This window comes from Cygnus atratus, chromosome 12 (assembly GCF_013377495.2).
Source record: "Cygnus atratus isolate AKBS03 ecotype Queensland, Australia chromosome 12, CAtr_DNAZoo_HiC_assembly, whole genome shotgun sequence".
NCBI lineage: Eukaryota > Metazoa > Chordata > Aves > Anseriformes > Anatidae > Cygnus > Cygnus atratus.
Window position 1 is genome coordinate 16,783,628 of NC_066373.1, and position 24,023 is coordinate 16,807,650.

Genomic DNA, 24,023 nt, shown 5'->3' on the forward strand with positions numbered 1-24,023 from the left:
AAGCACAACGACTGAAATGACAATGACCAAATCCTTTCACATATCTCGTAGCTCATGCTGGGATAGGCCTTGGGTAGTTATTGATGCTTTTATGATATATTCCTCTTCATCTTCCGGTTCGTATGATGGCCCAGCCACTGGGAGTAGCCCATCTCGTCATCATCTTCCTCCCCAGTCTGAGTAGGAGTTCCTCTGCGTTATAAACAACCTGACTTTCTCATCCATTGTTTCATCTTGGTTACAGGGACAACTTGCACTGCTACAGTCTGTTTCCCTGACCCAGCCGCAGGGCCTGTCACAGGGGTTAGAACAGCCACAGGGCAAAACACAGGGGTTGGAACAGCCGCAGGTCCTGTCACAGGGGTTGGAATAGACGCAGGGCCTGTCACAGGTGTTGGCAGAGCCAAAGGGCCCAACAAAGGGGTTGGCAGAGCCACAGGGCCTGTCACAGGGGTTGGAACGACCACTGGGCACGTTACCGGAGTTGGAACAGCTGCAGGGCCCGTCACAGGGGTTGTAATGACCACTGGGCCTGTCACAAGAGTTGGAACAGCCGCAGGAACCATGATGGGTTGGAACAACCCCAGGGCCCAACAGAGGGGTTGGAATGACCCAGGGCCCAACAAAGTGGTTGGAACAGCCACTGGGCCTGTCACAGGAGTTGGAACAGTCGCAGGGCCCCTCACAGGTGTTGTAACAGCTGTAGAGCCCAACACAGGGTTTGGAACAGCCGCAGGGCCTGTCACAGGGGTTGCAACAGCCGCAGGGCCTGTCACAGGGGTTGGAAAAGCCATTGGGACTGTCACAGGGGTTGGAATGAGCACTGGGCCTCTCACAGGGGTTAGAAGATCCACAGGACCTGTCACAGGGGTTGGAACAGCCGTAGAGCCCGACACAGGGGTTGGAACGACCCCAGGGCCCAACACAGGTGTTGGAAAAACCACAGGGGTTGGGACAACCTCAGGGCCCAATACAGGGATGGGAACAGCCGCAGGGCCTGTCACAGGGTTTGGAATGACCACTGGGCCCATTACAGGGGTTAGAACAGCCACTGGGACCATCACAGGGGTTGGAGTGACCGCAGGGTCTGTTGTAGGGGTTGGAGTGGCTGCAGGGGTTGGAGTGGCCATTGGGCCTGTCACAGGACTTGTAGTGGGTGCAGGGTCTGTCACTAGGGTTACAGTGCCGTCGATTGAAGCTCGATAGGCATTGGCCAGTCCCCAGCATGTTGCAGTGTATCTCTGGTATTGCCAGGGTGATGATACACCTTTTTCAAGCATTCTACCATTTTTGTAGGATTTTGCAGTTGTTCAGGGGTGAATTTACAAAGCACTGGAGGTGCCCACAGCTCTAGATGCCTGCCCATATCCTCCCACACTCCCTGCCACTCATAACTATCCTGCCTCAGGACAGATCTCTGGATGGCATTCCTAAGTAGTTGTTTAAGCTTAAACAAAATCAGAAGTGCATTCAGGAGACATAACAATAACAACATGCTGACGAAACCATGACATGAACAAATTCTATAGGCAAAATCTGTGAAAATGGGAGTTGAAGAAAATGTACTCATCTGAATTACGTTAGTCTCTTCTGAACAATAAGTCCAGTTGTCAAACACTGACCAGTAGCTAGTCACCTCGAACTGGATGATTTTAGTGACCTTCACACATCAGAGTAAGACAATTTTGGTCATAACCCTGTAAAATTTTAGTTGTATTTTAAAATATTTGGAGTGAAGAACAGGAATAATTGACTTCTGCTATCCACATTAAATAGATAATTAGGAATATGAATATTAAGAAAACAAGTTTAGTGTGCTACTGATGGATTTGTTGCAAGTTACTGTGAATAAGCTCTGCAAGGAGGAAAACAAGGTTACAATTTAAACATTATAATTAAATGGGTTAGAATTTGTACCGTTTCCCATTCTCATTACATTAGCAAGAATAAAGGACTTCTGTCACACATTCTTTAACAATTACTAGGGCAAAAGAGATTTATTTTTTCAGTTGATGATATTTTGACAATCATACAATCAAAGCCAGAAAGCAGCCAAAGCCACTTTTTTTTTTTTTTAAATGTAGGTTAATGGCATGCGTTATTGTCTGGATGATCATGGCATAGAGCCGTAAGAACCACGTCCCATGGACGGTATGAAACGAAAACTCCCTTAAATGATATAAGAAAATTAAAGAAGAAATCTTCTGGATGCTTCCCACCACAATCCTGGAGAAGGCAAATACTTGCAGCATGGTGGGGTTGACATAATTAATGGCTACTGGGTTTCTGTGGTGTGGTTCTCCACACTTTAAGCACTTCTCAAGCGTTCCCACTCTGAATCAATTTGGGCGGATTTGTGGTCAGACCACTAACAGTGGCCTTTGAAAGGGTTCCTTGAAATCGGGGGCTTGGCAAACTGCTGGCTGTTCTTCGGTTTTAGGCAATGCAAGCCTGACGCCTGATGCCCAGGATCTAATGTGCAGTCTGCTCTGTGTTCATATTTAAGGACAAATGTGCAGACAGGGAGCAGTGAAATGACTTGCTTTTTAGCTAGCTATCACATATGGCTGTTCAGTTTTTTTGTGAGGTCTTTGCACAGAGATCTAAGACTTGTTTTCCAAAACTCACCAGCTGAGAATATGATGGCAGTTCTTATTAGGAAACAAACACAGCTCTATTTATGCAGAAAAGCTGTCTGTTCGTTAATGATCTTATGTAGGTAATAGCTAGCAGTAGTGATGGTAATTTATTGCTTGGAACACATTTACCCAACATACTTGTATTTATTTTCAGAGAAGATGACATATACTGACTTGTTCAATACAGCTATAAAGAAATATCTGTTGTGTTTTACAGAACAACTGTCTTTCTTCTCTCTTCTCCTTTGTCCCTTGAGCTTTAGCATATGACTATTTAATTAAAGATTGAACGAGAGACCAAGTTTAATTTTTTTCTAAACAATAAACTCCAACATATTCAACAATGTCTCATGCCTTCCTGGCATTTTGACGTACGCCTGCAGCAGAGAGTCTATTGAATTTGGTATGTGACTAAAATCTAACAAAGAACACTGTCTACTGAACTCTAAATCTGCTTGGTTAAATCATTCAATGTGCTGTACAAGTTGTACAGCTGAAACTGAAAATAAGCAGAGCCTTTACAAAACACAGCCCAGAAGAAGCTTGGCTAAAATTCTCTAGACATGAGTTAAAAGCTTTGGGGTAGTTTTGACAGGACAAAAACAAACTGAAGTTGTTACTTTATATGAATTCATCTTCTTTCTTTTCCTTTTTACTTTCCACTACTTAAATTAAAACTGGGAGAAATATGTTTTGTTGGATGCTTGCAACCGATTTCCACAGCAGTTGTAATCTTGGTAAGTACATTATTGTAGTAAGAACCTTGTCTGAGTGAGACACGGAATTGGCCCAGTATTGACATCTGTGCAGTTAGACAATAAATATTTATTGTGCAAGATGTAAATAAATAAAAGGAAAAAAAAAAAAGGAAAAAGAAAGAAAGCTCTTTACTAAATAATGTCTTTTTTTTTTTTTCACCTCCAGTACATCTGTCTGACTGTACTTTGCAGGGAACACATTTCCATACATTGGCACAATATAAATAATACATAAAAATGACAATAAGATTGTATGTTATCACAGTTAAATAGTAAAAAAAAGAAAATAGGAAGAAATATCCACTGAACTTTGAGAGATCTATAAAGACTGCATTTCATGCTAGATAAGGCCTAAAGGAATTGGAAGCGAAGAAACAAATACAAAAGGAGATGAATCTTCTAGTAACATGGTGAAACACTTTGTTATAAATCCTGAGCTAAGTATTCTTCTTTGGTCAAACTCTGTTGGAATCAGTCATTGGAAATAAAAGGTGAGGACATTTATGAGCTGTTTAATATGATAATCTGAAGCCATGTTAAACCTAAATGACCTGTTCCACATAGAGATTGCACCCTGAATTATTTTGGGGCAGTTATAATGAAAATAGCAGGTGTCGTACTGCTTTTTGGTCAATTACCATAGTTAATGAATGAAGCAATTTTTTTATTACAATTTAATTACCCAAGATTGTTCAGCTCACTTTCAGCATCTGTTTTTCTGCAAGGGCCTACTTTTGAACCCTTTTTTTTTTTTTTTTTTTTTTTGCAAGTAGGTCATCTAGAGCACAAAGAGTTTGCTCCAGCACAGTGCATATGAACTTCTGTCCCTAGGAGGATAGAAGATGAGCCCAGAGGTCAGTGGCTGCATTTTCCATGTTTCAGGCTGAAACTATTGCATCCCCCTTAGAGCTGAAGTCTTCCCACCTCCTCACTTTTGCCAAAGCCATGTTTCTCAGAAGCATTTCTTTCCACCAATGACCATGACTATGATGGGACATGGGATTAATGTAAGTATGATCTGTGGTTTCTGGCATTTGCCTTAACCAGAAAAGAAGTTTCCTCTTAACAACTTTTTTTTTTTTTTTTCCCCAGAATAACTCTCCTCACCACTGTCTCTGCTGCTGCACCCCATCTGAAATGCTGAAGAAGAGCTATGAGCCTGAGGGTTCCCAACCTGCTGAGACCCATCCCAAACCCAAGGAACCCAGAACTTAAAACAGAACACCTGAATACCACAAGAGTGCTTCACTGTCCTGTGTAGCCTTGACATATGCATTGCAAAGTATTCTTTTGGCTCACTGTGCAGTAAATACCTGTGGCACAGATATGCACTCCTGTGAAGAGAAGGCATCAGCTTGATAAATGAATTATTGAGTAAAACTATGATCAGACTAGATAATCACAGTGATCCCTTCTGGCCTTAAAATCTATTATCTTAATTCTCATTTACCCTGAGGCTGTTTTACCCCCCTCTAGCTATATAAATGGACCTTAAGGTTTGAATATTTATATCCCCTTTGAGGTATCTTTATGTTGCCAGAGTGATGCCTCAGTAACCTTTGCATGAATGAGAATGAGGAGCTCCACGGCCCTGGATTGCCAGGGTGGAAGCTGGCTCAGGGGCTGGGGTTCTGCTCATTTCTGTGGTTTTCCTTGTATGATCAATACATGTAGACTGTTTGGGAGTTCTTGTTTTAATATTTTATTAACATCGATTCGCTTTGCTTATGCCTTTTGTGCTGAGGATTGACTAATTACTGACATAAGCTGATCCACTTGCATTTGGCTAAAATCAAGGTGTACACATTTCTCAGGTGTTATATGAAATAGTACCAACCTGAGAAGTGAAAAGAAGTCATAGAGTAACACTAAACTGGTAAGGCCTATAAGCTTGGAAATGAGTCCTAATGACCCACAGCTGGACATCAGTCAGCATTAGAGGACCATGTGCTGGGAGGTTGTTCCCAGTGCCTAGAAAAGTCTGTCCAGTCCAATCAAGGCTGCAGTACATAGTGAGGCTTATGTAACCGTAATCTGGCCCTTGTGTGATGGAAACCACACTTCATAGTGACAGTAGTGGAATATATGACTCTGTAGTGCTAGTGACTCTCAGCTGGTGCACCAGGAGCTTGCTATGAAGGTAGAACAGCCTGATCCAGTGACTACCTTTTAATGGCATCGTGGCTGCATTGCCAAGGTTGGGTTTTCTGCATTAGACCCTGCAGCAGGATGGCCCTAATAAGCAGCACAAGCGTGCACACTCTAGTCACAGCTTCGTGGTGTAAACACGGTCTAATAATAAACAAAAATTCATGGTGGGTACTTGGTTTAGAAGAACATCTGCTCACTAATCTGTTTTTAAACTGTGTAGTGGCTCTTCCCCATAAGCTTTTCACTTGGATGAAAAGATAGTAAAGGAGGAAAAAAAAAAACAAAACAAAACACAAAAGAGAACTTCAGATGCTCCAGATTCCTGCTGGATAAACACTGGCATTCATCGCTTCCTGGAGCACAGCACACTGCTCCCTGCATGGAGCCCTTCACACAGTTAAAGTTGACCCAAATGCCTCCTACAGAGAGGGGCTCCTTTTGTTTCGTTGGGTATTGAATGCAACGTTACAAGCCATGACTTATGGCAGGAGAAAAGCAGGCACCCGAGGACAGATTCCTCTGTTGCATAATTCCACAGCTGAGAAATGTGCCAGGGAATGCAGAATTATGACCAAGACTTTTCCAGCTTTCTTCCTTGTTGTCTTCATGGCCCAGCAGAAAATTGTGACAGCTGTAAGTGAGGAAAAATGGAGCTTTATTTCTTTCCGGACTAGTCAGATGGCCCTTCTACAATTGTTGTAAGAAGTGAGAACTGGTCCTCTTAATGGATCTACAGCAAATCCATCGACTTGGTCAGCCTGTCTATAGTGATTGTTCTCCTAGCCCAGAAGTGCTCCCTGGGGCTCTCTGTAAATGCCTACAGCATCTTCCCACTTGCAAATCAACAGTTACCTTGCCTTTCTGCAGAAGTCCAGACCATCGCTATGCCTTGTCAGTGCAAGTCAAAACAAATGGGACAATCTAAACCTAAAACTACATGTCTAGTAAAGCACCATTCCTTTTCAACCCAACAGGCAGAATTTGTTCAAAGCAAACAGCAGGGAGTAACTTCTGTTGATGTTATTATATTATTATTTTGAAATATGAGAACTGCCAGCAAGATCATGCCAGGGCATGTGCCCACGGTGCTCCCTCCAGTCCCTCTGCCCAGGACTGCCGGGGAAAGTGTTTGCAGTGTATCGTGGCCACCTTGCTTTGGCGACTGGTGCTGGGTCCGTGCTGTCCCTTCCCAAATCAGGGTGCAGGGCTCGGCAGACCAGGAGTATCAGTCGTGGCAGCACCCACTTCTGCTGCACAAGCGCCTTAATGAAGTGGTGGGCTTCTTCAAGCTTATCGCTTTGGATTATACCATGTCGCCTCCTACTATGCTGCATGGAGCCCTGACATGGTGTAACTCGGGGGACCTTGATGTGGGATGACATTACACGACGCACTGTGTGAGAAAAGCCAACTTGGCCTCTCCTGGCATCAACCACTTGCTGCTGGTTCCCACTGTGGCTGGCATCAACCACTTGCTGCTGGTTCCCACTGTGGCGGTATGGGTCAGCTTTCGGATGGCAAGCAGCAGCATGGGTGTTTGGAAGAACCAGGAAGTTTTCATTAAGCAAGTCTAAATCTCATTAGCAAATTTTCATAAAGTGGTAACACAGGGGCAATATTAGCCTTATTAATCCAATATGAGAGTCGCCCTCATGACAGAGAAAAGTGCCAATAAAAGTCTTTTATTTTGTACAGGCTAGCAGCACATTCACCGGTGTGCCCTTAGTGACGGGATGCAGAATTCTGTTCTCACAGAGTCAGTTCAAAGCTTTGGAGTACAGGGGATGAACATGAAGGCCATGGCCCTTGCTGGCAAACCAGAGGATCAGGGCTGCGGGGCTTTCTGGGCTATGGTTGGGCTCAGCCAGTCTTCAATCTGAAGAGAAAAATGGGCTTCCACCTATTTCTGATTTCATCTTCAGATCTTAAAGCTTTTTATAAGGAGATATATTATGAAATAAGCCCAAACATTTGTACATTTTGCAAGCTACCGGTTTTCCTCTTGCTTGATTGCTTTGCTAGTGGTATAAAACATGTTCTGTAGGCTGCACCGCACAAGCCCGGCTGAAATGGGAAGCCTTGCCTGGACAGAGTGTGGGTTGCTGGAGTAGAGGGACTGCGTGTGGGGCAGCTCCCTCCCTGCCCATGTCTTACCACTGGCCACGTCCTAGTGGGTCACAGCAAGGGATCCGGCCCTGCCAGCAGGGAGCTGAACCCTCTGCCACTGTGTGCTTCCCCCCATACCGATATCCTGCCATAAAGTCAAGCTCGTGTACAAGCAGACACCTTGAGGAAGGTATACAACGAACAGTATTTGAGGTTCCAACCTGCATCCTGCCCATGAACAGAGCATCAGCTGGTGCCAAGACAAGGTTTTCTTTTTATTTTCTTTTATTTTCTTTGTAAAACCCAACTGCTGCAATCATTAATTCCAGCAGTAGGTATTGCTGTGGAGGAGGACTGGTTAAATCCCAACAAATTTAATTAGGTGCTGGTTTCTCTTCACTGTTTCATCAATGAGTGCAAGCACATACTGGTTTGTAAAACAATCAATAGGGTGGGGTTTTAATCACTTAAAAACATTATTTATCCCATGGTCACCCAGGTGGCTTGTGTTTATAAAAGGGACTTGAAAGTTGTAGGACTGCTTCTATAGAGCAGTGTGGCTGGTTCACTGTGTGTCATGTAAGTAATGCTGCTCACGTGTGGACGTGCTCTGCAGTTTTGTCAAGAGATGTAGATAAATGCTTCCTAGAAGTAATCAGTTTCTTTAGTTTTGTTCTGCATAAAGAGTTTCCAACTTTAAAGACTCTTTTCATGAACGGGAAAATATGAAATCAATTCCATTTATCTGAATGAATCTTTCAGCAAGCTCTGGATTTAGTGTGGAGGCACTGCCGGCAAAATGTAAAAAATGCAGTAGCATAAAAATGATTAAAACATGATGAGCAAGGTTATAGAGATGAAAAATGAGATGGAAGGAGTTGGAGAAGTGAAAACAAGAAATCTGTTTGATACTAAAGGGTTTGTCTATTTTTCATGTTTACTTCTTCTGTGTTCATAATTTCTTCTCCATCATCAATCATTGTCAATTTGAAAAAGTACTATACTTAGGGTCATTTATCCAGGGCTATTGGAGGCTAAAATTATGCAGTTTCAGTCAAATATACATGAATAAAGACTGTCATTTCTGATTAATGACATGTGACTTCAGTGTCTTACAGAATAATCTTGCCATCCAAGCTTTACAAAAAGGTTATTATGTAAGGCCTTTCCCATAATATTTCTACTTTTCCTCTAAGAACACTGAAAAAAACATCTTGTTCATGTTAAAATCAGTGTTGATATCCCTTATTATTCTGGCAGTAATTGTTCCTCAGGCTTTGAGATTTATGCCAGTGTAAGTGTTTTTTTGTGGGGCTTTAAATTACATTACTGAGGATGGTCACCAAGCTTGTGCTGTTTCATAGTTTGCTTTTTATTTTAGTTGTGAGAGATAGCTTGGTCTCTTGTTTGAAAAAAAAAATCCCTATAAGACACTGAATTCATGTAATGTGTTAAAAAAAAGTGCTGCATGTAACATTTTCACATTAATTGCTGTTTTTCATGATTCACCATTTCCCTCAACCCTCGTGCATACTGCTGCCCTTGCATGTGTTCATCTAAGAGAGGAGCAGGAGTGTGAGTTTAGAAACTTGAAGGAAATGTCACAAAGGTGCAGAAACAGCGGGAAGAAGGGGCAAGGTGCTCATGCCAGGGCTGCAAGTGCCTGTGCCCAGGCGGCTGTGTGCGTGTTGGAGTTGCAGGGAGCACCTCGAGGTGCTGAGCACGCTGCATGGGCTGCTGCAGTCTCTCAGCTCCCTCCTGCTTTGTAAGAGGACTGTGTGTAGTAGCCATTGTACCAGCTCCCTCATTTCCAGGCAGTTTGTGCACTGTAAGACAGACCATCCCTCTCACAGGAGGGCTTTGCCTTGAAGGAAAAGAAGGGGAGCTTCTCTTTACTGTTTTGCTTCCCATAGCTCATAGCAGGAGAAGGGTTTATGGTTGTGCTGGTGGCCTTGAGGTCTCCAGGCACCCCCAGACGATGCTGCAGGGATCCCCCTGTACTGCTGCATTGCTGTGAGGCCCCTTCTTCAGCTCCTACTGTTCCTATGAGTAGTGTTAGTGACTGCAGCCCTCCAAACTCCCAGTTCTGGAGCAGCTGTAATAATGGTCAGGATGCAGCTGTATTTATTAGCCATTGAAACCTCTTCTGTTTTTTCATGGTGCTGTGCTGGTAACAAGTGCTGCTGCATCGAAATATATGAGGGCTTCTTTTTTATTCCTTGAGTGCTGTTAGCAAGATGCGCTCCTTCACTTGGGAAGCCAGAGAACAGGGGAAGGCTGGGTGCAGAACAGAGGGGGTACCACAGGCACTGAGGTGCCTGCTCTCCCCCACTTGCCCATGCAGCTGAGCACCCTTTAGAATGACCTTTTGTGCTCCCTGGTCCTCAGAGGAAAAAGTCCACTGAGCAAATATTCCTGTCCAGCACCCTCCCCTTGCCCTTCTTTTCTCTCTATACCCTGACAGAGATGACTCGATACCAGCCAATGGTGTGATCCCAGGTGCTCTGTGTTTGGGCTTGCATCTTCTAGAAGAAGAATTTTCTGGTCTTAAGCCTCCAGTATCAAAGCCCAGCAGAGCTGCAGGGAGGAGGCTCACAGGGTCCCTGATTGTGCTGCTACCCCAGCTGCAACCCCTGCACTGGGAGCCCAGGCTGCCCCCGTGTCAGACCTGCTGCTTGCTACCTGCTTGTGTGCACAGAAATAAAAACAGGCTTGGGATAATCCAGTAGAAAGGCCTAACAGCCAGGTGAATCAATATTTATCATATCATGGCTGAACAGACCTATTGGTCCAGGTTTTTCCCTTGAAATCCCCTATTTTTTACTACTTATTGCACTTTTTACTGTGGTTTATAAGACTGGAATTTGTAATTCATGTGAATTCCACATGTCAAATGCAAGGAATGACAAAAGCAGGGATTATAAAAATAACTAACATGTGGAAAAATAATAAAAAATTCTAAGGCATAAATTACATCTATATTTCTCAAGAAGATTAAGGCAGAGCTTTGTGTTATATAGATAGACAATAGATTTTACGCTTGTATCCTTGTATTTTGTTTGTTCAGACTACTTCAACTTTATGGGAAACTCCTTTACTACAGCTAGGAACTGTCAATGAGCTAATTCAATAATCTCTTGCCATCTGAGTGAGATGTTATGGGAACTTGTTCATCCAGGTCCTATACCATGTCACTCCATGATGCGTTGCTCTGCTGGTACATGTCTGTATCTATCTGTATAAGTGGACATGTGTTTCAGGAGATGGGCTATGTGGTAACTGCCTTGAGAGCTTGGATGCTGTCAACACAAATTTATGATTTCCTTGCAAATTAGCCTATGTGATGTACATAGAATCACCACTTATTAATACACATATACCTATATTAGCATTTGAAATGTGTATGCATGCACATACAAATTGTCTATTATGTGCATTAGTGTTAAATTACAAGCGGTATTAATGCACAAATTTACCTACTGGGGAAAAAAAGGTAGTGCTTTAAATGTGAAGGTCTTGCTAGAAAAACAGATTACACAAAGGAAGAGAAAATAAAAACAAGGGGGGAAAGGAGGAGGAAAACAGATCACAGGGCAAGGGAAAAAGATCTTGGTGATCAATAGGCAACAATGGTAAGAGCAGTAAGGAATGTGCAAAACCTCCTATTTGCATTGCATAGTGCAACATTGTCCTATTTTATGTGACTTTTTTTCTCTGCAAATCAAATGTTATCCAGAATCATGGCATGATATAGCTGAACCATCTCTCATCCATTATGTTTAAAGACCACAGCACAGGGCATCTGTAATATAAGACTGTACATATTTCTTGTGGTTCTGATACTATTAAAGCTACTTAAGCGTCATGACGTGTTTATTTATGAGATCATCAAAGCCACTTAATAACTTTCTCTTGGTTACTTGTTTACATCTGTGTAATACAGAGCCAGATTGTGCAGCCCACAGTCACATCAGTGAGCACTTAGTCATGCAAGTTGTGCCACTGACATAAGGGTTTCCCAATCTGGCCCATAATGTATCAAAATACATGAGGCCAAGATCTTATCACTTACAATCATGTAAATCTGGCTTTAATCCATTTAAGCTCTGAGTTAGGTACCTAGATATAAATCAGTGAAATTTCATTGGCTTCAGTATTTGATTCACTGGAGCTATTCTGATTTACGCTGAGAAGATCAGGTCCATTAGATTTGCAATTTAGAAACGCATTTGCTCTGCTGCATGTATAAACGTTAGGATAGCTGAAATTAACATCGCCACAAAAAAGATTATTTTCAATACTAGGTATTTAAAATCTCTTTGCACAATATAAACAAAGAATGGTGTTAGAGTTAGAAGCAAGAATGTTTAAGAGTCACATACGTTTTAACCTTTACATTGGCTATGAGTACATCAGTTCCTACAAGATGAACTGCATTATAAAGTAAATAGATCTGCTTTAAAGAAAGGTCAGGACACATGTTCTGCTAAAATCTAATTTCAGTCTATTGCCCTATAACCTGCTGCTCTCTGGAATACAACAGATATAATAGTAAAGAGACTGCATTTAATTATCTGTGATATAAAGCCTTGTTATGCCCCTGAGAATATTCACAAGAATAATAGAAGGTATTCTCAAAATACTGTATTTACTTCAGTATAATGATTGCATTCTGTTTTAACTGTCTTTCCTGCTTTCTGAAAATATTCTAGCACCCCTTGCATCCTTAATCCAATACTCTATTACCTTTATGTCCTGAAAGAGTGGATTGTTTTACAGAACCAAGGAAACTGCTTTGCATGCTATTAGCTGGTGGTAGGTTTCTGGGAGCTTATTAAGAGCAAGTGTTACTCATCATACCTATGCATTAATTGTTTGTTGCTGCCTCTTTTTAAGAGGAGTTATGTTAGGATTCAGCAACTCAATAATATTGTTTTTGCTTGATAAAATCCAGAACTTTAAACTGAAGGGTACTTGCCATAATCTCAGTGTTAGCCTGACAGAGAAACAACTAATGATAATGTGTAGACTTAAATAAAAGAATAATTAAGACAGGCTCAGTCATGTCACTAATGTGCATGCAGTACTAAATCAACATGTCATTTAGAAAGGAGATAAATGGTAAGTTAGCTTTTAATGGCAATCATTCAAGCACCTGCCTGAAATATTTAAACATTTTTTGGGACATGAGACAAACACCTGTCTAAGGCTCACATCTAAATGTGTAAATTTTTGTCTTGTCTGACACAGCATATATCATGGGGAACAGGCATGTACAAGCTATATTCTGAACTGATATCAACTGGCCTAATTACTGAATAAATTAGAGCAACTCCCCCAAAGTACAATATATGAGAATCAGGCCTGAACTAGCTGTAGCAATCCATCTCACCTGGTTCCCAGGCAGGGCTGTACTGGAGGATGTACAGAAAGTAAACTTGACCTCAGAATTAACATGTTAGCAGAGTTTAAAGCGCTTTAACTTGACTTTTGCAGATAAGAAAGGATCAATTCCCTATAGTTTGGCTCCAGAAAATGACCAAGCTGACTGCATTCATAGCAGACACTTCCACTTTTGCCCTTTGTTCATCACCAGCTCCATTATCTTTAGATGATTTTTCAGTATGTAGGTGAATTGAAACTTCATTTATTTATAAATATACTTCCCTGGAGTCTTTTCTGTGGAAGACAGTGATGGTCATTTAATGTAGTATTTTGTCATCATTTGGAACTTGTCCTCCACATTCAAGTCCAGGGTGTTCTGTGAAGAGCAGGAAAATGATCGGAAAGGAAGAGAAGAAAGAAGGGAAGAAAACGAGATGGCTACTAAAGCTGTCCCAGGAAAATGAAGAGCCTGATTTTGTACACCTGTGAGTAACTTGGGAAAAGGATTGGAAATGCCTACAGAATTGTTGCACAAATTATATGAAATTTTTTCCCTATGAAACTTTTCACTATGCTATTGTCTCATTGGAACATGCTGCTTTGGTGTAGTTTACGGCAGAAGCTCATGCAAAGGAGCCCTTTGCCTTTGCTACCATTGTGCAGATAGCTGATGTTAGATCCATTAAATTTCTCCGTCCTGCTGATCCCCCAGCAGCTGGAGCACTTGGAAAGTCTTGCAGGAACCCAAATGAGTAAGTATTTTGCTACAGGTTCTGCCAGGCAAATGGTGATGAGCTCGATAGCTGTCTTAGAATCTTTCAAGGCATAGGGAAAAAAAATCACAAAATAGTAAATACTTACCTTACATCAACTGTTTCAGCCTTGCTGCCTTTGATAGCTTATTGAATTTCTGGCCACATCTCCAGAAGAACTTTACACTTGGTGAAATGCTGTACTACACAATGAGTTACTGGCCCACTTAAGGTGTTTTTTTTTAATTTTTTGGGGATCACCATGGGGCACACTTCCAGCCTGCACTGATCTAGCATGACTCCTTCATGGAGCAAAAGGGCTGAGATGACCTGGGGGGGGCTCTGAGTGACAGCCTCCCCCTCCCCCCCACACACATACACCTGTGGGCATTCTCTTGTTTTGTTTGGTAAGTCCATAAAGCTGTTGCAATCTGATGCATTTTAGACATACAAAAGATGTTAAGACATATGACTGTACTGGTGAAGTTGGTTTAATCGTACCCAAAGGAGAACAATCAATTCCACCTAGAAGCAAGAAAAATGCCTCTAATTCTCCTTTAGGGAGCATCTCTATAACTAACTTTCCTATTTCAGAGCAATGAGACCCAGAAGTCTCTGCAGAGACTCATGGTTTTACTGTTCCAAGTTTTCTGACAAACCTTAATGCTTCCACTCAGGAGAGTTCCTTCTGGGACACAAAAATACAGATCCCTAGGACCTATCTTCTGTTTCTTGCAAAATTAATAGTAATTACCAAGAATGATTAGCAGGTTCAGCGCTTATTAGTTGTCTTAAAATTCTGAAACATTTGTTTTTTCTTCCACTGTAACAGATCATTTTAATTTTCCTTCTTTGTCTGTAATAAAAATTGATGTTAAAAGATGCCTGAGGCAGTGTAATGAGAAAATGAAATTAGTTTTTCAGTTGACTGGTCAAAAGCATTTTATACATGATAATAAACAGTTTATTTTACTCTTTTGCTTATGACATAGGAAATGATAAAAACATTTTCTTGAAATAGATATCGCCCACTTTGCTACAGAGAACTCAAGCTGGGATCTTTTCCATTCATGAGGTCATGTAACTCTGAGGAATGCTTGCTTTCTTCATCTGTTTTTCTCACTCTTTTTTGGGTTGTTTGCAACAGTGGATCTCCAGACTGAATCAAAATTTTTACTTTTTTTCTTCCTTCTTAAAGTACTTTCTTGGAAACAACATATGGTCAATTAAGCTGTGTATACTAGGAACAAATCTGTGTCAAGGCATTTCTGAAGAGGTGCTCAGAATGTATATTATATCCTTAAAGCCAAACTAAACCCTGTATTTAAAGCAAATCATGCTGTTTCATACATTCAGCATGGGTGTGAGCCTGAACAGGAGCACTGCTCTCAGCCAAGAAATCCCACTATGATGGATGAGCCTGTTTCTTCCCCTCTGTCTTTAAGTTTGGGTGAAATCTGTGATTGTCAATGTTTTGCATAAATTTGTTATTTTCAAACTATCTACTGATTTCTGAGGCCATGTTGGAAATCTTTACTGATAAGGGGGGAAAAAAGATGCTCAGATAGTTATTCTGAAGAACTGTTCAGGATTCAGGGAAAGTCTATAACCACTTAGATTTGCCTGGTTCCAGTTACCTACCCCTGCATTCATGTTTTGTTTGAATTTTGAAAACTGTTTCTTCACAGAAGCTCTTTCTGAAGTGAACATATGAGACTCTGAATTGTTTAGATTGATTATAGCAGCTTCTTCAAAGCAAGAAATCAAAATAGGCTAGTGGTGAGATGAACACATAACATATTGATAAATGTAGTTACATATATGAACCGGGCAAGAAAAGGAGAAAAGCGGAGATTCTTACGTATGATTCTTACAGTTCTTGACAGCTCAAACTCCCACATGCTTGACTAGTTCAATACTGGATTAGTGTGATGCCTGCTTGGCAGATCCTGTGGGGCATAGACTCAGCAAGAAACACATCATTCAGGATTTTGGGGACAGCTTGTAAACTATCCAACACTACTGGCAATCCCATTCCAATCAAAGTCAAACCTGAAGATGGAACAAGGGAGGAAAAGAGAAGCTCTCTTAAATTCTGGGAGCATAAATATATTCTAAATCAAGTTTAGTCCATTTCTCTAGAACAGTGCTACTGAAAGATTGCTTAGTAAAATAATATGAACTGTATTGAGCAAGCTATAACATGCCTAATTACAAAAACAAGAAGGAAAATCAGAATGGACGTGTAAGGACTGGACTGAAATTGTGATTATTTTTGCTGAAGCCCATGGCAAAACTAACATTATCTTTAGTAAAGCCAGGGCATTAGCATTAGCTATTAACATCAGGGCCTGATTTTTTTTCTGTGCTTAGAGAAAAGGAATATATACAAGTACATACACAACTTGTAAATGGCAGGCAGTTGTGTTATTTCCTGTTGGTGGAGAAAATACATTGTTTTTATTAGTGTTAGTAATACTAATATTCCTATTAACATGTTTATAGTACCACTTTTATTATCTGCTAAGTTAGTTTTCACTGGAATAATCAGGGTTTAAGAGCAAAGAACCTGTTTACATAATCCTGCTTGTGGAAACTCTCCCATTGATACTGCTAGGGCTGCTCATGAAAGTGAGGAGTGTTTTTGGTAAGAGTACCCTAAGGTAAGGAATGCTGTAACTGTATGATGAGTGAAAGTTTAAAACATAATATAGGTGTCGGTGTAATCAGCAGAGACCTGACGCTATAAGGTTCACATAACTAGCAAACCAAACCAAGACATCCAGCAACAGCTGAACACCAAAATTTAAAATGAAGCATGACATAAGTTTATAGTGGAAAGATCCCTGAAGTGGTCACCTGGTCCAGTTATAAGGGCAGATACATAAGGCCAAGGGTTTAGTTTTTTTTTCTTTCCCCACAGATGTTTTTGAATCTGTCCACAAAAACATTGGCAGGGAGAGCCATTGCATATTACCCTCCTTAAGAGGCTAATTTTCCTTCTTGGAGTGAGTAGAATTTAAACCCAGCTGAGATGCCACATCTCAGCAGGATATAATGAGGATAATTAAAGAGCAGAAATGATTAACAAGACACAGTAATCTGTCCGTTCTTTAGTGTCCTTAAATCACAGCATATCTCCAAGTATAGATGCAAACTGTAGATTATTGGGTGAGATTCGGTGGTCTCTGTTCTGCTCACAATTAAAAAAATGAGTTTGGAAACCTTAGCTATAGCTGTTTCACAGCTTTTAGGAAGTAGTTTGCTTGTTATCCAGATAACTGTTACTCTTCATATATATATATATATTATATATATATATATATGTATATGTATGAGGAATCCCAAAGAACATGAAGAGGAATGTGACCCTTATGCCTGAGGTCCCTTTTCCATCTTGATAATGGGTATTCTGTTTTTCGGTATATCTGTGCTGGGATGGGGCTGTGCAGAGTGCGACAACAGTTTTACTTCCTCTGCTCTAAATCCAAACCTGAACTGGTGATTCTTTGTCTTGGCCCCAGCATAGACCTAGAGATGGTGGAGGAAGTCAGGAACATGAAATATCAAGTCAAACTAATGCAGTAAAGAAGACTGATTACCTAACTTATGCCTTTAAATTTACTCCATTAAACTACAAATTAATTATCTTGTCATTCCAGATGTTTCCTGAGAGTGGTCTAATTTTGAAGGCAGTGAATTCTCCCTCTTCTATTTCTGGTACCATAGATTACATAATTATTCAGGAGTTTCCTTCGGATACTAAAAAACATCTTAGCAAACATGAACAACATGGCAGCAATAGCAATCTTGAACCCATACAGGGCTACAATTTAAATAGGGATTGTTCCATAGATATTCCATTTTTTTCACCAGTGGTGAAAGCTGAGTGAATTTCTGAAGGAAACATCATTCATGCTCTATATTCATTCTTTTTGTAAGACCTTAAGTAAATCCCAAATTACTGAAGCTCTTTTTCTAGGCAAAAAAATAAAAAGCTAATTTTCCTGAAAATGACCAAATTGGTATTGTTGGTAAAATAACATCTACCTATGCTTACCATTTAATATCAAAATATCATTACAGATATCTCCAAAATATTTTATTTCAAATGTTATAAGGGTTAGATGAAAAATTGAGTTAAGAATTGCACCTGGTTACCCCTTCATAGGGTGTCTGAAAGAGGTCACATCTCTGACTTTCAATAATTTTCCAGGACGCCTAAGGATGAGCAGAGTAACCTCCCTTTCATTTTAAAACTCAATTATAGGAAATAGAAATGTGGGAGGAAAAATCCAACTTTTTTGGATGGGGATCAGCCACTTTTCAGCTCCTTTTCTGGCTCAAGCCCCATCTGTGTGCGGTGTCCATATGGATGAGGTTTAAGGGTATATATGCTCTTCTAACATATCAAAATATTTACCTTGTGCATTTCAGTACAACATCATTCATTTCACTAACCTCCTATTCTCTGTAAGTGCCAGCTGTCTTTGGGTTTCCAAGGCACTCGGATCTGATAAGTGAGCTCTTGTGTTAGCACTGTGATGGTCAAAGGTCCATGTCAGGTCAGGACCTTTGCACTGTGGGAGAGAGAAACTGATTTAAAACTACTAGAGGAAACAGCTAAAGGGAAAAATGGAATTTATAAAGCTTATGAAATGTCATGAGACATGTTGCAGCATTTCGGACAAATGCTGTATGCAGCCAACCTGGAAGAACGGGGGAGATCAAAAGATCGCCTGCTACTAGGATAAGACCTGGTGCTAGGGACATAATGAGATCTTTTTTTGGCTGTATCAGCAACAATGCTTCAATTTCCTTGTAAGAGACTGGAAAGGTATAATTAGACACAGACACAGATTTCTAGGTTGGAAGAGACCTCAAGATCATCGAGTCCAACCTCCGACCTAACACTAAGTACTCCACTAAACCGTATCGCTAAGATATAAGAATTAAGATATAAGAATAAGATATAATTAAGATAATAAGATATAATAAGAGAATAAGATATAATTAAGATGTAATTAAGATATAAGAATTCTTAAGATATAAGAATTAGGAACATTTTTTTCCTCTACAAATTTATCTTGTGAGCTTTATTTTGTACAATAAAAAAAATCCAGAGAAATAAAACTATCTTATTTAATTTGAGTTTACTGTTTAATATTAATATTTGTCTTTTTTGATTAAGTGGATAAATCATGCAACTAGTAAATACACATGATATAAGCCACAGTCAATTAAATGATTGACAAAGTACCGTGGCAAACCTGATTAAATTGGTGTGTTATTAAGATGATATACATACCATCCGTGGAACACCACAGGTATGGGCTGTGAAAGTGAAGAGTATGTTTGCAGAGGTCCCAGACACCCAGACGTGGCTCCCTTGTGTCAAATATGGGCACTGCACCCTGGAACTACCTGGTCTGGTCTGAAGGGACCTGCAAGTTATCCCACCAACCAACAAAGATGTTCGGCATCTCCTTGTCATTATTTGTACCAGTTGCCAGCAAGGGAAAGGGCAGGAGACCCAACTGCACCAAGCTTAGGTGCAGTTATTCCCCTTTCCTTCTCAAATGCAGCTGGATGTCCCCCTGGGAAAATGCTCACTGAAGTCAGGGAGAAGAAGAACCTTTAAAAGAGGTGCTTGCCTTATTGCAGAGTGGGATTTAGCCCTGGATGTTCAGGGGTTCACAAGCATGAGCACTGCTTCATCTCCTCTCCATTTTCCCAAACAGGAAGCTTTCACAATAGAAGTTCAAATATAACTTTTAAAATCCTTACTCAAGTCCTGTACTTAAGGTGCAATGGAAAGATTTATGCTGGTAATAGTGGATTTAATTTTTTTTTTCAAACTGTAAAATCTGGAACAATATTAAATGTGTCACAGCAGAAATAGTATTATCTCTACTCAAATTCTTTTCCTAAGGTTTTCTTGATGTGAACTAACGAAGGTATTGGGGAAAAGTGAACTAATTAAGAAAAATGTAACTAAATTGTGGATAAATATAATTCAAATCAGAAATAAATTTTACACGTTACAGTAATAAATGTATAGCACCTTGTTTCAGTTTTGCACTGTGACACTTCTGTTAACATCAGTAGGAGTCATTATAATTTGGTGTGGTATATCATTCTTGTGAGGTTTCTGTCCACCAGAAAAAATGGATCAGAATAACATCATGCTTTCTTCTTGTCCTTTCCTAATAAAATTTTACATATTTGGATTAGTAGGAGACTGATTCTACAGAACCCAAGCTAATCAATTCTAAACAAAATGCTTTTGTTTGAAATTTTAACTAGACTGAGTGATATCATTAATTGCTTAGTCTTCAGGCATGTTCTGAGATGTTTGAAGATGGTGTTATAAAATTTGTAGAATATTTTCTGGAATGAAAAAAGATTTTGATAGGTCTTTTGCCCTTCCTAAGACATTTGCACAGGAGTAAAATTGCTGAAATAGTGGGAAATATGCCCCAAGATTTCCATAACTCACCATTTCCAAAGCAGAAACAAGAACATCGGAGTTGCAGCATCTCCCCAGGTACACCACGCATGGATGGCTTTTGTTTCTGCTCTGCCAGCTTTTCCAGCATATACAAGGTAAAATTGCATTATCTTGGCACTTCCTGTCTTAATTTCTGCATGGCTAGATTGCTTTTCTCCTCCATTTTTGTTAAGAGGGGATAGAATGGTGCAGAGTTCTGCTAAGCTTTGCCAGGAGATGTTTCTTGACTCTCAAGAAAATTGGGCAAAAGCGTGATCAGACAAGTGTGTGCATTTGCCATCTTGCTCTGCTCTTGCAGTGCTCACTGCTTTGTCAATGATGATAACATCAGGGAGATGACCTTACAAGGTACGCCACACATTTATTTAGTCTCCAAGCTCTGCTAGCATGTTGGTTAAGTATGATCTTTGTCAAGCTCAGAGATGTAATTACCCTGAGAGTTAATGTTGTTTTATTGAGTTTAATTGGACATAATTAAAAATACTGTTTTAATGCAGGAACTAAGACAATATACTTTTAAAGGAAGAATGATGATTGTAACTTTTTCATTTGTATATAACTTTAATTTCACTTTTTTTTTTTTTCTTCACATCCTGAATCTTGAATGAATACAGTCTACCACTAAGGTTATTTTATGTGGTCAAGCTCTATTTTTAGTTCTGCCTACTATTCTTGACCTTTTCTAAAGTTTTGGGTGAAGAACCTGATAAAATGTTTGATGATATCGCTAAGGTTAATTACAATTTCAGCTATGGCAAGAGACATGCTGTAAATGATTTAAAGAATAATAAAACTATAGAGGTCAAAAGAACTGATAAAGGAGGTTTCAGTAGTCATAATGAATAATGAGTTGGAATAATTAGACGGTTTTAGTGATGATTATCAGAAATTAACATGTGATCTCACTGAAGAGTTTCAACTGCTCTTAGATGGGATTACTGATAAGGTTTTGAAAAAGGGGCAGTTAACAATTAATAAGGATATTTTTTGACATTTGTGGGACTGCCGTTCAGTGTGGTATGTATGACTTAAGGACACAAATGTAGGTTGTCCTAGATAAAGTTGGAGACAGTTTTGGTTTGGGATGTGTAAAGTAGGAAAGTGCCACCATTTGGGCTCACTTATTTGGAATTAAGACATCTGTTAAAACAGTGTAATCCTTTTTTGGGCTCAGAGTAAAAATAAAGTCAATTTTCTAAAGCAGCAGGATCATATCTCAGGCAAATGGTCAGTTAGACAGCTACATTATGGCTGGGGAACTGAGATTCTGGGGAATTGCCCACAAAGTCCAACTCCTCTGTGCCAAGGAGAAAGACTTCAAAATAACCTATACTTTATTCTGTTACTCTAATATTAGAAGGGAGAGAGTGACCTGCAGGTCAATTTATTTTGTTTCAGATGGGACAGGGCTAGACCAGAATCCTAAACCACAGCTTTGCCCCTGGCTGCAGTAGGGAAGACACCAGCGGCTTCTTGTAGAGCGCTCACTGCATTGGACTGCTTGTGCTGATTTCAAGTAATCTTCAGGCCTTTGGGGCATAAAATTTTGCAGGATTGGGTCCTGGTGTGGTAACCAGTGGAAGATGGGACATACTGAGCTTCCTCATTTTTCAGAATATATGATGCTGTAGCATAATAAAGATAAGGATCACAGAGTGTAAATCCTTTATAAAACTTAATTTAAGCTTTCTATTTAATATTAAAATTTTATTAGTATTTCATTCCTCTCTAAGGCCTGCATAGTTGGTTCTTTTTAGTGCCTCTGACTTGCAGTTACTAAGGCAACTCTGGACTTAGAGGGAGGACTACAGTAGAATATTTGTTATTTATTTAAATGTAAAGACATTTATTTTAAAATATATTTATTGATATTAGAGATACGTATTGCATTTTAGTTATAAAATTTATAAAAATAAAATTTTAATTATGCAAAACACAATGATGGTGTTAAACCTGTTTTAGTGTTTAAACCAAAGACAACATTACATAGATTTTCTCCCAGATGTGTGGGACAAAGAGAATCCATGTAAGGAGAAGCAAATATTTAATAGCAGAATTTAGCATGAGTTTTAAAAGCAGCTGTGTGGGAATGCCTTTGTGCCTTATCCACACCACCAGCTGTACATAAACCTCTGTCCTAAGGCAAACTCTGGTATAACCGCCCTCTGCTAGGCCGTCAGGGTTACAGCTGAGCAGAGCCCGTGCTGCTCAGAGTGGGGCTGCCTCTCTAGCTGCCATAAGGGCCTGGGGAGGTGCTGGCGAAGGCAGTGGAAATCAGCTGAGTCTTATTTTGACTTCAGCTGAGCTTGACTGATGGAAAGTTATAAAGAAGTTCGTCATAAAGCAGCAGTAAGGACTTCACTGTTAAGCTTGTTTTCCCATTTTCTAGCTGGAAGTTGGAGGGATTTGAAACTCATCCAGGGATTTGAAACTTCAGCAGTTTCTCTTCTGATATACTCGAACCAGGCAAAGGAAATTTTCAGGCTGTATTATGACCTTAATACTTCCATGCAGCCCATTATCTGCTCATTATTGAGCTATAATAAACATGGAGTCCTTGAAGTACTTTTTTCTTCCCAAATCACTTTAAGAAAGAACACTCGCAATATCGAATCAAGGACATATTGTCAAATGGAATCATTTCAGGGTAAGCAGAGAGTTTTCTTTGCGTTATGACTGGCATCTTGGGTAGATGGATGTAATTTAAAAAAGCAAGGCTGGAGTTTTTGCCTGTGAGTGAGCTTCGAGGGGTTTTCCCATCAGTCATTAGCTCTGCTTTTTATATGTATCTCGTACCAAAAGTAGCCAAAACAGCACTGTCTGATTTCCTGGATAATATGAAGTATGATAAATTAGATTGCACAAGTTAAGTAGCTATGTATGACCACCAGCAGCAAAGAAGTAACATAAATAAAACAAAGTTAATTAAAATGTTAGCAAATATAAATAATCTAAGGTTCATGAACATTGTTTCATTTTAAATTAATAAATATGCAAAGGTAATGTTTATAATTAAAGCTATAATTTATCTTCATGCTCTGCTTGTTTAATAACAGTGGTAACATAATGTTACATGCAGAAATGTAGTAATAGATTTGTTTAGCACTGACATTATAAACAAATGTCTCAGTCTATTTATTCTAAGTTATGATACAGATTCTTTTCACATGCATCTGATGGCCTTTAAACCATTTAAAATGAACTACATTAATGTAATCTACTCTTGATACTGAACATAACATTTCAGTTTGAATTATCCAGAATCCATGATCCATTTTATTACTCACAAAGCACTTCATACATTTACGATAATGGCAAACCTTGCTCTGTTATTTAAATCCCATTTCAGATGGGATTTTTTATTTTATTTTTTAAAACATTTTTGGTAGTAAAATACAAATAAAGAAAAGTCAATGCTCAGTAAGCCCTTTAACAAAGCAAACAATTCAGCTTTTTATGACATTAGCAAATAATAAAGAAAAGATCTGACATTTACACTTGATGAAATTTTACGCTATAACGGAGATGAAGAAAATGGAATGGAAATCACACATGATAAAACTTGTCCATGAAATTCAGATGGGTCTGAAGAATAACTGCTGCTAAATATTTTGGGAGTTCTCTTACTTAAGTGAGGCCCATATTTTACTGGAAAAATTGGTCCTTAAAAATCAGTTCTTTGACACAAACTAAATATCCTATTTAGTTTGACTCATTCTAG